Source organism: Chaetodon trifascialis, chromosome 9 (assembly GCF_039877785.1).
Source record: "Chaetodon trifascialis isolate fChaTrf1 chromosome 9, fChaTrf1.hap1, whole genome shotgun sequence".
Taxonomy (NCBI): Eukaryota; Metazoa; Chordata; class Actinopteri; order Chaetodontiformes; family Chaetodontidae; genus Chaetodon; species Chaetodon trifascialis.
Genome location: NC_092064.1, coordinates 22,082,492 through 22,100,788, shown reverse-complemented (window position 1 = coordinate 22,100,788; position 18,297 = coordinate 22,082,492). Strand labels below are relative to the sequence as shown.

The 18,297-nt window shown below is 41.1% G+C and overlaps 1 protein-coding gene across 1 annotated transcript in view; it reads left to right on the top strand.

Annotated features, from left to right (window-relative positions):
- lrfn1 (leucine rich repeat and fibronectin type III domain containing 1) overlaps positions 1 to 18,297 on the top strand; it is a 103,378-nt gene that overhangs the window by 47,784 nt on the left and 37,297 nt on the right. The window contains exon 2 of the mRNA XM_070970351.1: positions 8,045 to 8,096. The gene's annotated coding sequence lies outside the window, so the exon portion shown is untranslated. The remainder of the gene's footprint in view (positions 1 to 8,044; positions 8,097 to 18,297) is intronic.

Below are 18,297 nucleotides of genomic sequence, written 5' to 3'. Positions count from 1 at the left end.
TTTCCAACCTTGACAGTGCCATAAGTTACTTCTCATCAGTCTTTCATTCCAGATTTATGTTCAGTCTTGTTTTTTTTTTTTCCTAACTGAATGGTACATCCAACAATAAAAGGCTAACACTCAGTGCAGCATCTGCCTGTATGTAGCAGGGCTTAAAGCTCGAGTTGTTTATCATGGCTTCCATCGTGGCTGCTTTGGAAAGCCATAGCCTTGACTTCTCTTTTTGCTTCTTTATCTATTGAAACCTCATCAGTGACAAAAGAGATGCAGCTCTTTTTCCGTGCAGGTTGCACAATGCTAGCTCGAGCTTTGTGCAAATGCCTTTAGTGCTAATTTTGTGGCTCACATCAAGCTTGATTGCGCCAAGTTAGGTGAAGGGACATGGGTTTCCTCAAACAGCTGTTTTGACTCGTCGGTGCCAAGGAGACGCGATGAAAAAGCTCTTTTAAAAGGTGCTGCCTGCAGGCTGAGGTGATGTTTATGCAGATCATGGGGTGCAGCCTTTTGTTACCCATTTTGGCATAAAATTATGAATTTATTTCCTCAGATTGCCTCTAGATTCAGCCAGCAGACTTTTTCGCGGCTTTCATTGGTCAAGGCTCAGACACAGAGAGAGACAAACCCTTTCATGAATGTTTACTTTTCCCCTTCTCAGTTGTATAAATATTTATCATCTAGTACATTAAAATTAAGCTCACTCGAGATGTTCATCCAAAGTTCAGTGTAATTGAATTAAGTGTATAATTTGTAATTATAATAGCTTTAATTAAGGGCTGATTTTTGCCCATAATGTCCCCCTAATTACACAAGAAGAAGAACTACACAGACAATTTCTGTGCTTTTCTGAACCTCAGGAGCCAAAAAACATGCAAACGTCATCCCCCACTCATAAACTTGTATCTATAATAGACGAATGTGTGTCGAGAATGTGCATAGTTGGCATAGTTTTCTAGAGATAGCTGCTGGTGTTGTGATAATAAAGTGAGAGATGTGACCTCATAGCGAAACACTGTTAATTGTTTTCACAGTCCACACAGCATTCTGTAAAATTGCGTGTTTTTCTTTGCTGTTCTTTTCATTTGTGGGTCTTATGAATGATGGAGCTGTCGCAAGTATCAATATGCAAATACTGTTTCAGAGTTCTCTACATCCACTCATGCATACGTGCATTAAGAGGAACCAAGCATACACACGGTTTAATAAATCTAATGAGGACAATGTGTATGCATGTTTTTGTCTTAGTTTAAGTCGTGAATTGCACAGTTGTATGCAACTGGCCCCTGGTTGGTAAGCTAGCACACAGACTCCAAGCACAGTGTCCTGAGCTCCACCAAAGATCTTTCACATAGCAGAAATGTCCACATGTAAACATTCCCATGTGCTGTGTTCAGGCATTCAGGCATGAAAATAGAAGAAGTGAACACACATTTTATTGGCATGTTATAACAGCAAAGGTTTCATTGTTTGGTAAATAACCACATGCACGCTTGCACTGAAAGAATGCTAAATTTTGGTGTCTCCTGAAACACAAATTAAATTTAAATAGGGACATGTTGTACCCGTGGAAGAATATTTGCAGTGCTGTATAATCGTATTTGGGGTGCTGTATATTTGTACTTTGGGCCTTGGCACGTCTTGTACGGGAAGGTTTACTCAAAGGAAGAAGAAGCCAGACTGGATTCTCCTCACAGCCCATTAGGAAACAGTCTGCTGCTTTAAAAAGGGATGAACGTGGCTGACATGATCTGCCATTACCAAAGCTTGTCCCAACCCCACCTGCTGTACATTTCTTCATCCATTTTTGTGTAAGTGAGTGAACTAGGGTTGGAATTGTGCAATATCGACAACCAGACGCTCAGTCTAATCCTGATGCGAGAAACTCTGGAAGAGAGGCTGTACATTGAATTTTAAATTTGTTGGACACACCCATCTCTGATTGCACCTTTTGTTTGCAATCATGCTCAGATTTGCACCCAGTTCACAGAAATAAAACCCCATTGTGAGCTGTTTTTTTCCAGCATACTGAGTAATTTTCAGTTCTACCGATGCAAAGTCTTGTTTTGAATATCAATACTAGTGTCAGCAGGACCTACAGCATACAAAAAGGAAAAAAACATTTCAGGACCAGGACCGACTTTCAGGATCAGATCATGCTTTGGGCACATGAACACTTCTTAGTGCATGCACTGTTTGCTCCTCTGCTGCTGTTGTGTGCATGCATACATGCATGTTTCACCTTGTTAGTTCTGCATATTCACATAATAAACAGTTCGGCTATTTACCATTAAAACCCTGTGCTGAAACATGCATGTTAAAACACAGATGTGTTGTTTAAGAGCAGAGCAAAAAGAAATCACATAGTGGTAAATGTATGCAGTAGTAGCCCATTAATGATGGATTCACCTCATAAATCATGACAAGTGACGAGAGAAACGGAGTTTGAACTGCGATGCTGCGAACGTCGTACACCGCTCTGTGAGTAGCAGACAGCCTGTGAAAGTTGCTGTGTTAAAGCAAACCAGTCCTCCTTGCGCACTGTCTTTCATACCTACTGATTATTTATGTGGTACTTGTAAATGTGCTGAGCATGGCTAAGTGTATAAATAGCAGTACGGACATCATCAGAGGCTTCAGCTCACAGGGGGGGAAAGGGGAGGGGAAAGAGCTTACTACCACAGCATCAGATCATGAGCAACAGAGACGATCCTCCCTGACTCATCAAGAACGGAGGGAAACTCTGATCCCTTGCACACTCGTAGTCTGCATGTTTGAGGCTCATGGGTAACCCCGCTGACCTCTGTGGCCACTGGTGCACAACTTTGTGTTGTGCTTATTGCATAATTATTCATTATTCAATTACTCTGTTCCTCTTGGTTCGCTGACTTATATATGTGGGACAAGGTTTAGGATCACATAGACTTGCAAATGTAGTTGTGTGGGGTTTTTTTTTTTATTAAAAATAACTGCATAACCAGAGCAATTAGTAGAGCGTATATTATTTGATTTGATTCTCTCAGGCAACGTGTATTATTGCTCAGTGTCACCGTGGTCACTGTCTGCACCACAGCAAGAGTTCCTTCCTAACCACGGAGTCGCAACACCCTAGTCATGGTAAATGTTATAGTAAAACATCAGCACAATTTTCTCTTCATTTTACACCTCCGCCACCACCATTATCTCTGTGTACTCATGTGTTCCAGCTCTCTGCAGTGCAGCCCACAGTACAGGCCTGTGCCTTGCCTTGGGTTGTATGCCTTTGTCTGGAGCTCTCTCATCTCTGGAGGTCACATTGGCCACCCTGGAGGTACTGGTAATGGTCAGTGTGCCAACTGTGTGGGCAGTCTAAGTGAACCATATGCTGTCTGTTAAGTCGCACTCAGCGGAGGCACCAGCGTAACACGGCTGTTTGGTATCTGATGAAAATGGCAACATGCGCGACAGAGGCAAACGGTCGAGCAGGTGTTTCTCTTATCCCCTCCCTTCTCACCACGTCACTTGGCGTCAACGTCACCATACATTTTAAACAGGCAGAATAAGCAGGCTGGCGAGAATTTGTAAGTCACCCAACTGGTTAAGTTCACCATGGTCTGTGCTTTTTTATTTGCTTTTTATTGAAGGTTTTATAATTGTAATGTAGGTCCTGGTCTGAAAATGTTTATTTTAGCCTTGTGGCAAGTCAGGCAGAGTAATGTGGATGTGCCGTGTGCTGAGCGTTTTCACACATGGTGTAGACACTGCTACAGAGACGCCCTGTAGCAGGTTCCTTTTCACTCTTCATTAAGAATTCTAGATGGTGTTTCGACTGAGAGGCGATAATGTTTCTATGGACCTTGCCGGTCTAGTCACAGGCCAAAGACTAACACATATACAGGCAATACCATGTTTCAGGTTTCAGTGTGAAAGTATTTTAGCCTCTATCTGCAAAACTACTTCAAAGTCAGTGAAAAAACGTCAAATGAAGCATCCATTTTGTCACTATGTGGAGAGCTAATCCAAGCTTACAGTTATCCGAATGCCCGCCTCAGCCTGTGTACTGACGCTCTGAAGTCCTGAAACACTGAACAAATAGCTGTTTGTCCTTGAGGATGGCCACAAATGAGAAGGCCGGGTTGCTACATTGCTTTAGAAAGAGAGGAAAAAAGCAAAGCAGCACCCTGACAGCTGCAGTTCCACTATCTGATGAATCATCGATCATGTATAAATCATCAGTTCTATATGCTAATTATATATAAGGCTGTATGTGTGTAGATGTGTGCAGATCTAGAGCTGTGATATTGTCATAGATGTGAAACTGTTGGCGGATTAATTGATTTGTCAATTGGCAGAACATTAACTGGCAACTTTAAGTCATTTTTCCAAGCAAATGTATCAAACATTTTCTGGCTCCTGCTTCTCAGATGTGAGGATTTGATGCTTTTCTTTGTCATATCACCAAATCTATCCAATATCTTTGGATTTTCATCAGAAAAAACAAGAAATTTGATGACATTTTATGTGCAAAAACCTTTATTAATGTAGAAAATAACAGCTAGATTTATTTTTGCTAACTATGCTGGATATCATTTAAAACCTGCAATTCCTCTGTTTTAATCCTGTAGCATTAGCACAAATGTAGACGTGGCTGGAGGCAGCCTATGAGCCTAATAACATTTGATGTTTGAAGGATGTTTTGAAGCACAACTGCTTTTGTTTTTGAGTGCGCAGCCTTTCCCCTCTCCTCTGCAACATCCCACCACCAATGTTTTAATTAGAAAAGTAACAGCAGCTAAAATGCAGAATAGACAATCCTCTCACAAGCCGAACCACTGTCACTGGATTGAAGTCGATGTGCGCGCAGTGTGTGCTTTTGATGTGTCTGCGTGGGAGTTTGATGAATAGATGGAGGAGCAGTTAGCATGCCGTCACAATATGTAGCATGTACAGCTATAGCAGCATGAATAGCTCTGGTGATATTTGCAGTTTGAGTGTGTGTGCAGTGTGTTCTAATCAATTCCTCAGTGTTGGATGCTTCAGGGAACATGAACATAGGATGGACGTCTCAGTGGAGTGCATCATGCGTGAAATTGTACTTCTCACATCACTGTCTTTGGTCAGTCGGAAGGCTGGCTGTTGGACTTTACGTAATGGCATTTTGAAAGTGAAGGGCTTAAATTGCATTAAAAACTTAAAATACCCACACTGAATAATATGTCACTGATTCCTTTATCACACTTGGAAGAGTTGAGATTTAGCTGAATGTCAATATGTCACCTACATGCTATGGGAGCCTTTGTAGGAGGGGAGTGAGAAGCAAATATGACACACTAAAGAAAACAAAGAGGCATGTGTCTCTTGGATGTAATTGATGGCTACTGAACAACCTTTGAAGGTTGCTCTCAATGTCAGGATCTTTTGTGGAGGCTTGTCGTGTTTACACTTAGTCGAAGTGAGAGTTCGGGTGGGTAAATATGTCGTGCTTGGACAAACACCCCGTGTTGCTTTGGCCGGGGCTGATAAAAAGGACTGCTGAGATCCTAATCAAGATTGCTGCTTTTGCAATTAAATCTGACAGTGGAGAATCAGAGCTATTCTTCTGTTGTCGTCGTTCCTGAAAAGGGGGGGAAAAAAAGTGGAAAGTGGTCCCTTTTTCTTCATCTACAAAAGCTTCAGTTAACTGTGATAGCTCCATGTGCATCTGTAGCGGTGCATTGGGGAGAGGGAGAAGAAACTGTGGCCCCCTGGAATAGTTTTAACATATATACAGTACTGCAGCAGTTTATGAGCTCCAAGAAGATTGTTCGTGTACTATGCCATTAAAACATAGAGTGCCAGTCAAACGTTTGGACGCACCGTCTCAGGTAATCTTTTGTCTTTATTTTTATTATTTTCTGCATTGTACATTAACACTGAACAGTCAATAAATGAAATAACCCTCATGGAATTATGTGGCAAACAATAGACAAAGAAGAAGAAGAGGAATCTTCAAAGTAGCCACCTTCAGCTTTGATGACAGCTTTGCATATTGTTGGCAGCCTTTCAACCAGTTTGAGGATGTAGTCACATGTAATGCTTTTCAATTAACCAGTAAAACTTCATTAGTGGAACTGTGACACCATCAGCTGTGTTGTGCAGAGGTGATGTTGGTATAGTAAATAGCTCTATTCAGCTACTGTAGTAACCCGTATTATGACAAGATCGGCTCAGCTAAGTAGAGAGAAGCGACATTCTCGTCCGCATTTGGGCCTCTCATTCACAGTGTTAATTAGCTACAATAAATAATAAGCTACTGGAAAATAAGCTCATTATACCTACTACACACAGAATGTCCTTCTTTTGCATGTGATGCATTGTTGATGGAGACTTTGTCGCCACCTACTGGCAATCTCAGAGTGTTTGCAGTTATTTTTGCGTTTTCCTGAGAACTGAGATATTTGAAATCAAAGAATATGTGTACAAAACACAAAAATATCTGTGTACATGTGGTCAAGACCTAAGATGGAGTGGAACCATCAAAAGCTATGATGAAACTGCCTCTTATGAGGACCGCCCCAGGAAAGGAAGACATGTGCTGCAGAGGATAAGTTCATTACAGTTACAAGCCTCAGAAATCGCCAATTAACAGCACCTCAGATTAGAGCCCACGTAAATGCTTCAAGGAGTTCAAGCAGCAGACACAACATCAACTGTTTGGAGGAGGCTGTGTGAATCAGGCCTTCATGGTCGAATTGCTGCAAAAAAAATACAAATAAAAACACTACTGAGGGAAATCAGCAAAGAGAGGGGAATTGCTTGGGCCAGGAAACACAAGGAAAGGACGGTAGACTAGTGGAAATCTGTGCTTTGGTCTGATGAGTCCAAATTTGAGATTTTTTCCAACCACTGTGTCTTTGTGAGACGCACAAAGGAACGGATTGTATCTGCTTGTGTGGCTCCCACTGTGAAGGATGGAGGAGGAGGAGGTGTGATGGCGGGGGGGTACTTTACTGGTGATGCTGTGGGCAATTTATTCAAAATTCAAGACACTCTGAACCCTTATGGCTGTGTCAACGCTATTTGATCAAGAAGGAGAGTGATGGAGGGCTGTATCAGAGCACCTGACCTCCACAATCAGACCTAAACCCAAATGAGGTGGTTTGGGATGAGCCGGATCACAAAATGAAGGAAAGGCAGCCGACAAGTGCTCAGCGTATAAGGGAATTCCCTCAAGACAGCCACCTCATGAGGCTGGTTAAGATGATTTTAAGTGTGCACAGCTATCATTAAAGTAGCTACATTCAAGAATCTAAAATATAAAACAAGCTTTTTTTAATAGTTTTCATGTCTTCAGTATGTCTGTGTCTATGCAGCTAGCAACACCAGCTAGCGTTACCAAAGATAGCAGTCTTCGTAGCATTCATCTTTAAAGCCTTTTTAATGTTTCCTGCTGGCCTTATTTAAAATAAGTCTTCGTCTAAAATATGCACTTGAAGGCTCATGATATGAAAGACATAATAAAGCTGTTTTGTATTGTTACTCTCTTCCTTTAGGTAAAAAAAAAGCATTTTGAACCAACACCTGGAGCTAACCTTAGCTTGATTAGCTAGCTGGCGACAGCTGATAAAATGTGCTACTGACAGCTGTCATTTTATCGGGCAAAATTGGCACTTGCTGCTAGAAAGAAGAGGCCTGCTTTTGTCTACATCTGTTTGTCATTAAGGACCCTTTGTTTACAAAGATACAACAGTTTTCAAGTGGTAAATCTGCGCCCGCTATCACTGCAAACTGCGCTTTTCTTTGGAAATGCAAACAGTTTTTTTTCCAGTGAATGATAGACGGGATTAGAGGGTCGTCTAAAACATAAATCATCTTTAAAGATGAATCTGGCGGAGAGGCTCCGGGCAGAAAATGATTATTCCACTGCTGCAGAAATATCAAATCATTTGTATTGAGTCCAGGATGAAATCAAAGATTGAACTATAAATTGAACCTTTTTATGATTGTGACACTATTACAACTGGTGCCATATGCCCCCTCCATGTTATTTGTACTTGCACATTAAGGTGTAACCGTTTATTTCTCTCTGCAGACTGCTTTGAAGTGAACCCTGTGAGGAGGATCCAAAACGGCACACTATTCTGGTGAGTTCCCAAATTGAAATTAAAACCCTCTTCATATTTGCATAATATACCAACACACATAACCCCAAAGACGGTGAACATGAGCAGAAGGGGACGGGGCAACGGGATAAAATGGATAGGTTTTGATAGCAATATGCTGAAAAAACAGATGTTTCCTTGCCCTGACTCCATCAATCACTCAGTTTTTTACTCCACTCCACAGGGTCAGTGTGACTCACCCTGCATGCACAGGGCACTACGTTAAACACTGAGGCAAACCCTGCAGTTTTACCCCTTTTCTATCCTTGTTTCCCCACTTATACTAACTCAAATGGAGACACAGAGGAATCCGAAAAAACCACAGCATCTCGGTGTTTTCCTCGCCTCTCTGTCACATGCAGATTTAACCACATGTTCACATGCAGAGAGAGAGGGAGGGCGAGACTCTGCAGAGTGACACTGTTAGCTATCCTCTCACATAGGCAGGGCTGGGCTGGCGCCACGGCTGTTTGCCTCATAGCCTGCACAATGGGAGTCTGCTCCATTATCAGAGCTACTGCTTCGCCACCCTGCAGCAAACCCAGCATCCTCTGCTCCTGCAGATTTAATTTCTTATCTCAATAGGGAAAACAGCCCCTCTGATGAACAGCAGAAAACACCCTGGGCTGCTGTGAACAAGGATTGAGAATATATACAATAGATGGTTTGATAATCTTATGAACGGGCATAGCACTGATATTCCTCATAGGAATTTTTGGCTCGTCATAGATGTTCAGGGGTATTTGCTTTATACTGTAAATAATGATTCATGGAAGGGAAGGTCTTTTCACCATTAATCCAGTGGTGAAGCAGTTATTTATGAAGCAGCTATCAAGGACATATGGAGCCTTTAACAGGATGCACAGCAGGTAAATGTCTATAGTGTGCTGCTGCTGTTGTGTGCATCACATTCCAGGACAAAGTTGTCGTTGTGTTTGCAGAAAGATAAAAGCAGCTCTTCCACAGCTGTACTCTCACATGACATAAACCCGGCATGAACTGGTGCCACATGTGCTCCTTTTGTTGAAAGCCTCACAAGAGTTTGCTATCACCTTTCGGATATCTTAATGACATATTTTCATCAATGACTTCGCACCGCGATGCTACTTTGGGAGTTTTTCCCCCATTGTTTTGCCATTAGCTTTATTTTTGACAACCTGCGAGATTTCTTCCTTTTGCTACTCAGCAAGAAGTCTGTGATGGAACTGAAGGATTTGACTTGTGGCTTACCCAGCCCTCTGCTAACAGCTTCATCACTGTCACAAAAAGCCACTATGGCGGTAATTGTGTGTCAGCTTTCCCAGGCTCTAAAACAGAAGTTATTAAGTGAGCGCAAAGAAGTTGTGTAACTTGATATACCATGGCTAGGTTACTTTTCTTCTGTTTTACAGTAATCACCAGGTAGGGCTGCACCCACCGATAGCAGTGCTATCTTACTGGTGGTCTGACGCGTCAAGAGTAATTTATTACGATCATTAAAGTTTCAAGATCTTCTCTGCCTGGAAGGCTTTGCAGTTCCTTGATGGATGTTACTTTAAACATCCTTTTCTGTAAAGCACTTCAAGCACAAACATTGTTCTTATATCTTGGATATAATAAATACTCACAGCTGTGGAGTAAAAATACATCTGTAGTGCAACATTACATGTACTGTACGTGTGCTCGTGCAGGAGTGGAAACAACAGCAGAGAAATATCACAGCACTGCACAGACAGCATATCAAAGTATGTATGAGAGACATCAACATATGGCAGGCATGGCTGCTCAACGCCGCTGATATGGAACCTGATCCCTTTCAGGTGGCTGGGGTTTACATAATGTGGTGCTCTGAGAGGACATTGATTTTTCCTGCTTTGAACTGGCAGTCCTGCAGGACGCTTTTCTGCACAGGGAGAGAGTCTGTCTTCAGCACTGCGCGGGGAAGCAGAAACTGGCCGCATCAGCTCATTTGGTAATTGTGAAGAAATAGATAGCTGATAGTCCGGTGAGTAATAACAAACCTTGTGAAGGCAAAGGCAAAGAAATACATGAAAGCGGGTCTAAAGCTCCTTCTGTTTAAATGAAATTAGCAAAAATATTATCAGCAAGGACAGTTTGGGTTGAATATCTGATTCTTGAGATTCTTTGAAACATCTTAATTTAAGTATTTAGATTTTTTTTAATTAAGCTTTTAGAAATTAGATTTTAGTGTGCGATGTTGAATTAAACGTTGATGAAGAGATCATGAGATTATTAATTATCGTCTTTGAGGAGGTGGTTGTGGTCTCTTGGCGGAAGCTGAGTGCAGGAAATGAGTTTGACATGTCAGACATATTATTGCACATTAGGTCCAAGTACATTTATTAGTTTTCTCTCTAACAGCTGTTTTATATAGAACGACTGCGCAGGACAGAGCTCAGCACAGAGCAGGCACAGATTCATGTCTCTCCATGGTCTGATTCATGCATTTGTTAGCATCTTGTTGTCCATATTAGTGCAAATGTGTCTGCTTTATGGAGTCATTTTTTATGGGAAAAAACATTTGCAAACATTGTTAGACTTTACTAGCACAAAGGTACACGGTAAGTGTTTGAATACTGTGTGTGAAGTTTCAAAAGGGACTGAGCAATAGTACAAAGAGACCTGTGGAAGATAGTGATGGCGTGAGAACACAGTATAAAGGAAGAGAGAAGCGAGTCCTCCCAAATGCACTGATAATCGTCTCGTTTTGATTAGATTCCCTCCTGCTCAGACTGCAGACACATAAAACAAATGCATTTATTTCTTTTTTTGTCAGGTTTTTCAGCAGTCAAAACAAATCAGGCTTGCCTCTGCATCCCTTAATCTCTGACACTGCTCGCTGACAGCCACAATGTGAGCGCCGTGAACACAAAGTTTAAATGCATTCGATGGAAACAGCAGAAATAAATACGCAAGTAAATAATGAAATATCATGTAATTTAATTAGTGCTGGTACTTTGGGATGCAGTTAAAGTGCTTACTTAACAGTTCTTCTCCCCTTAAGTCTGACAAAGGCTTCATAAGCATCACCTCAGGTTAGAAATCTACCCAGTGGCTTCTATAAAGAATCAGAATAAATAACATAATTCTTAATAAAAATGAATTAGCCCAAAGCAAGGTATTTCATAAATGACTGATTATAAGCAGCAATGCAGGGGACACGTTTTTGTGTCCTTATCATTTATTGCTTTTTTATTAAACTGTGTGAGATTTCAGTCCCCACAGTCGGTTGCAGCTGAGTCGTATGTTCTTCAGCAAATACAGTTTTTCTCGTGTTATCGTGCAGCAAGCAAAAGCATGAGACTGATAGCCACGAGAGCGCAACCAGCACGCTGGAAATACCAGCACACCAAAGTATAGATTTTTGAGTCATTTTGAAATTAGACTCTCTTCATGCAAATAGCTGTTTTGATGTCTTTTGTTGGCATCTGCTGCTTTTCTCAGGGCGCTATAATTAAACAGGAGGAGGCCGCAACCCTTCTTTATTCTATGTCAGTTTGAGAAATGGCTGTTGCGAAAACGCACTGTCAAAGCAATACAAGTTGAACAACAGCAACACACAATGGAATCCTTTTTTTTTTTTTTTTTTTTTTTCTCGGAGTGTATGTATGAGAGGTTTTGTGAATTAATCTTCATTACAGCAGCGGCGAAGACGGTGGAAAATGCACCAAAAATCAGTTTGTGGAAAATTTGTTCAACTGTGTGTCATCATATTTTGTATTTATCACAGTTAAGTATCACATGCAAGAGCCTGAAAATCAGAACTTATGAAGACACATTCCTTGTTGCTCTGCAGCTGCTTTGATCCCTTCTGCTGGTAATGGCTTAAGTCATGACATCCCCAATTACAGATAAACACATTAGAAAATGGGGGTTAATAGTCAGTGTTAAGTTCAATTTGGCATAGCTAAAGCACCTTGAGCGTCTTTCAGTTTTTTCCAGACATTCTGGGAGCAACACTCCATCAAAAGACAAATAATCTTTTTGATTAATGGAAAAAAATACTGTATTTTTATTTACTCTCCACGTGTCACCACCTACGGCACGTCCCCTGATCTGACAACATCCTTAGATGATGCTCATATATCATCATTAAAGCGCACTGACTCAGGCACTTTGTCAGAGTTTGCAGTCCAGTGAAAATGTACAAAGGGGACAGAAAATAGATCTCTTTGATGAACATCAGATTATGATGGAGAGGTGAGCAAACTTTCCTCTCATGAGCTGCCCACACGTGCACCGCAACAACGCCTCAAAGACGAGCTGCAAATAGGACGTAATCCTCCTGGATCTTTGTTAAAAACAACGCTGAAAAGTAAATCTCTCTTCTCAATTTTAAGTCAATATAAAAACGTGTATTTCCATAAAAGATCAAATAAATATGCTAATTTATTATCACTATTATGTTTACATGTATTCTGTCTTTGTAGTGTTGTTGTACAGTATTTTTAGGCACATACATTTACATTCCAAAGACAGGCTTCCTTAAGAGTCTTATGTGTCTGTATTATCAGAGGATCAGCAGCCTCTTTCAGCCTCCTTGTTATAACGTGACATGTGAAAATCCCACTGATTCTCCTTCAGCTGCAGTCTGTATTTGCTCACTTTTAGTTGGCCCACCTCTGACGGAGGTGTTGCCAGAATTAAAAACCTTTCTGACGACAGCTCTCAGGTGAGATAACATGCAGGGTTTTATTATAATAAATCTGCGGTTGTTAGAATCCAATGTTCAGCTGAGAGCATTAAGAAATGATGAGCGTTTACAGCGTAACATTTCTGAAAGCAAAGTTGTTGTCTGTATCTGTTTATTCAACAAAAAATGTGTTTGCATCATCTATACAGCAGATTCATTCCCACTGGGATTTACATTGGATGCCAGCACTGGCATTCAGTGTCTGTTTGCAACCCCTCGTGCAAGCTGTGCAGCCGTGAATTAAGTCCAAAGAGGTATTTCTTTCCTCATAAATTGTTTCATTTGAAGGATTTTCTGAGGTCTAAAGAGGTATCCAGTTTTTTCACAGAAAAAGACAAACATTTGAGAAACAGAAGAAAGATTAGCATAAATTTCACGAGCCTCTGTTGCTCTGTTTTCTTTCTGGTTTTCAAGTGGAAACAAACAAATATCACTTCACAAAGTCAGCTGTGGTTTGTTTGTATAACCCAACTGATACTGCATTTTTGAGGCCATAGCGATATTAATATTTGCGGTTTTAAAAATCTGTTTGTTATTTCTTGTTATTTATCAGTCAGCATGAACCAATATATACACCCATATACATATACAGTACATTGATATATCTACAATAAGCTCATATCAACTGATTTATCCACCCAGCTCTAGTTCTGGGCCCATTTTCTCTTCATACCTGAATAATGTATTCATATTCAGTCACATTTCCAGCAGTTAACGCTTAAAGAAATAGTAGTGTGTGTAGTAATGTTCCTTAAATTCTGTCTTGCATTGGTTGTTCCTGTCCTTTATCTTTCTGCCATGCTCAGAACAAGTGCAGCTGCCTAAGTAGCTACTGATTAGGCAGTCAGTTATGGGGACGTGCATTATTTCTAATGACCTTTCCCGTTCACACAAAGGTAGTGATTTTTCATCTGTTTTTGAAAAGTATTACGTTGTACATTTGTCATATACTTAATACTAAAGTTAGTCTGCTAAAATACAGAATCAGGGCCACAGAGTTGGGATGAATGCACTGTAACTGGGTCGCGTCATGGCATGGGAGGGGTCACATTTTGCAGTGTTTGCAGAGACTTCTGGGTATTATGAGGGGTGACTTTGAGGATTTTGTATAAATTTCATCCATCCATCCATTTTCTATACCGCTTATCCCTTTCAGGGTTGCAGGGGGGCTGGAGACTATCCCAGCTGTCAACGGGCGAGAGGCGGGGTACACCCTGGACCGGTCGCCAGTCGATCGCAGGGCAACACACAAGACAGACAACCATTCACACTCACACCTAAGGACAATTTTAGAGTCACCAATTAACCTAATGAGCATGTTTTTGGTCTGTGGGAGGAAGCCGGAGTACCCGGAGAGAACCCACGCATGCATGGGAAGAATATGCAAACTTCACACAGAAAGGACCCCTGGGAATCGAACCGGCGACCTTCTTGCTGTGAGGCACACGCACTACCTGCTGCACCACCGTGCAGCTGTAAAAAAAAAGTGTAAAAAAACGTTTCAGACTAGTTGGGACAGTAGCAACTAAAGACTGGGAAAGATGTGGAATGATCCAAAAACAGCTGTTTGGAACATTCCACAGGTAAACAGGTTGGTGGGTAACAGGTGATTGTATCATGGTTGGGTATGAAAGGGGCATCCTGGAAAGGCTCAGCTGTTCACAAGCGAGGATGGAGCGAGGTTCACCACTTTGTGAACACATGATTAGATAGAGGATTTTACTACATGAACTCAGGAACACTTTATAAAACTGTTGTCAGTAAACACAGTTTGTTTGCTCGTGACTGAATTCTGCTTTTAGTTATGTTTTATACAGCGTCCCAACTTTTTTGGACTCGGGGTTGTATATATCAGGAATAACACTCATTAATTAAAATCAGTACGATGTAAATGTTCCAATTTTGGCAAAAAAGGCTAATTATGATCTGCAGTGCCTGGGCAGTTTGATGTTATACATTAAAAGGAACAAACAAGACATACAAAATACAGAAGAAACAACATCAAAGCACATATGGGAGGACACAGCTAAAATCTAGTCCAGCCAGTACAGAGCAGAGACATACAAGCACATACAACAGACTGTGAAAACAAAATGCTAAACTTCACAAAGTGTTACAGAACTGTTCTTCATGACGTGACGGTCACAGTAATGATACATAAAGGCATTCGAGCGTTGCTTGTTGCTGTTTGTATCAGTGCTGCTAATAGCTACTTCATCTCTGTTTCTTTCTTTCTCTTTACCGTCCAACAAGGACAACTCAGATAGTAATTTGAGCTTGCAGCCTCTGACATGGGATCGTAGATTAAGATCAAAACCGCAGTGAAATGTGATGCGTTGCCATACACAGCGGGAGATGTGGCGAAATAGCTGTTGACATTCTGTATGAAGCAGTTTTAGCTTTCCTTTGCTCATATCCTTTTAATTATATATTTTTTATAGCATGTTGTAGCCACTGCAGCAGAGAGAATATTGTAAATGTGCTGGTTGAGTTTCGGTAAGAAAAGGCGAACAGCCTCTCAGTATGATGCTTTAGAGAAGTGCCATGTTTAACGGTTCACGCTGTGAGTTTCTCTGGAGAATTGTGTCAGTGAGACCTGGCATCTCCTGAGACAGGCCTAGCGGGACGTCCCGGGCTGCAGGAAGATGAGAGTTAGATTAAGAGCACGGCGAAATGCAGCTTTCTGATCCCAACACCCGCGATCGCTTTCTTAATTTTCCTTTTTTATTTGGCAAACGCCTCGGGAAGCACAAACAGCTGCATCAATTACAACCGCATGTCGGCGGTTTGATGGATCAAATAAAATAAATCTAATGTGGATGAAAATGTGGAGTACAAACACGACAAGGTGAGACAAAGCACAACAGCAATTCAAAACAGACGCGGTGTTCCCTTTGTTTGAAATAAACCTCCCCTGATTGTGCAGCAAAACCAGGAGAGCTATAAATTATTCAGGTGCTCCCCGATGGCCGCCCATTTACAGCCGCTCACTTGCATCTGACTGGACGTAGTCTTCTGCCGTGTTCCTCGGTGATCTGCCTGTTTTAAAATGGCAGCAAAATACATGTGACCTCGGTGTAGGACTGCCTTCACTTTAATGCTTAATTTATTCATTACCCTCCGCCTGTCCTGGGTATGCGCTGCAAAGCCCGTAATCATAAATAGTGTAGATTAGAATATCAAAATGAATGTGAAGGGGAAGGAACACAGAGGATTATTACAGATATATGTAAATAACAAGGTGAAATATGGCTCCTTCTTCAACACGGTGTGAGCAGGTGAGAGAGGAATAACAGAATGCAGTGGTCATAGATAATAACCCCATTTGCTGTATTGTAGCCCATGAAGGACATCTCTCTGCAGACAGCACAGCTTGTCATTTTTCTACTCTGCTGTTCCTTCATTCATGCTGATGTGAGGTTTGCTGTGGTGACTGCCAGGAAAAAAGGGAGATGGTTGAATGCCCTCTCTGTGAAGCATTTCTTAGGGTTTTAACGCTTACATCTCCGTGACTAGCTGTCCACACCGCTCGAGGGCTCAGTCAATTTCTTGCAGATGTATGATCATGACACTGGAAAATGGTGTACGACAATGAATCCTTGCAGGATATCAGGCTGCCTCTGCAGATTGTGACACTCGCTGCAGATGGAAGTTTGAGTTATGATCCTTATCATATCTGTAAAAACAAACACTCTTTTTTGATGCTTTTAATGGTGGGCATTTTTCAGGAATAGCCATTCATAATATTTAAATTCAGTAATTACCTTAGCAGCGGCGTCTTCCATTCATGTGCTGGACTCAAATTGTCCACAAATGATTATAGGAAAACAATACATGCATGTAATCCAACCAGACTGTACTTCCAGGAAGATCAAAGTCAACTCTATTGTCAATTTGGCCGTAACCACAGGACATGCAGAGGCATGGAAGTATTGTTTCTCGCAGTCCCACAGTGTGTGCAAAATGGAAAGGTAAAAACAAGCCGACAATGAAGATAAAACAAAAAAACCTGTTTAACACTGTGAAGTTTTCATCGGGCTAGAAGCACATAACACCTCTTGCTCTACAATATGCTTCAAATGAGCTGTACACATCTCAGTTAATTTGTGTCATCATACAATATCATTCATATAAACTCCATATTGATCTAAACCTGTAAAGTGTTTTTGTTCTCTTCGTTGTGATTTATATAAATAAACGTGGGAAATGTTGTGCAGCTAAAAACTGGAATCCAAAAGATTTCTTTACATCACTTAATAAAGGGACTCATTATTTAAAGGTCGCCTCCTCAAATCATTTTTGGAGCCTCCCTGCACCAGCAGCAGAGCACGAGCCGCTGTTCCCCGTCGAACGTTAGCCAAGGGAAATCCTTTTATCTCTGTGTTATGTTGCTAAATTTTCTCTCTCGCCGTGCCTTTATTTTCAGCTGGCAGCGTTTCATGTGTTTCTTATCACAATAGATTATCCTTAATTTAACAGAGTTACGGTACAAGAAGGTAACAGATCCCGCTGTGATGGGAGAACGCCCAAACGACCGAATTCTTTATTAAAACAAAGCGAGTTTGTTTGGCTGCAATGTAAACAGGAACACCGGTTGCTCTTCTGTTGTGACAAAGTTGCTCATCGAGTGTTTGCTAAAAACTTTTAGAAATAAATGTAGACTTCTACAGTAAAAAAAATGTTGTGCAGTGCATCATGTGAAATGCAATACATCTCTTTGAAATGTAGTTTGTCCGCTGTGACAAATCTCTTCTTAAATACAATTGTCTGCTTTTAAAGTCGCCCATTTTTACCAGGATTGAAACATTATAGCAACTCAGTAAGAGAGACTTAAGAATATTATCAATAATGAAACAAAACCTAATCCCCCTCCTACTCTAAACCTTATGTGTCGCAGTATAAGTCATTAGGCAGTCACAGCCTCTAAGTGTACATACCGTTGAAAGGCAGACTGCAGGTTGGGGAATCGTTTTTTTAATGTCTGCTGTCTATTTAATTGTTCTCAGAGTGAGTGGACTTGCAGACACAAATTGAGGTCAAGTCCACTCACTTTTAACAGAGACCCTACCCAAATAAATGGATCAATAACTCCTCTAATCACTTTCCTACTTTGATTCTGTCTGAAAATTGTTTTTCCTGAATCCAAAATGAGAAAAGGCCACCTCTTTTTTTAGAAACACCTCTCTGTGTGAAGATTGGAGCAGGATAATGAGTAAGTATTGTGTCATTATTAATCCTGAAACGTGGTTTTAAAACAGCTGAAATGACCTCGGGTCTGTGTATTAATCAGCATTGTCTGTCTTAACAACACATTTGTCAACAAAATCTTGTCACAAGATTACGAGCAGAGTTTCTTTGTCACAGTCAGAGATCATTAGTCATGCGCCATTGCCCATATTCAGATGTGCATGTCATCGTGAAGCAGGCCGCTTACAGCGCAGAACCAGGTTTCAGCATCAGGGTGGCTCTCTGATTAAATTCCCAGCCTGT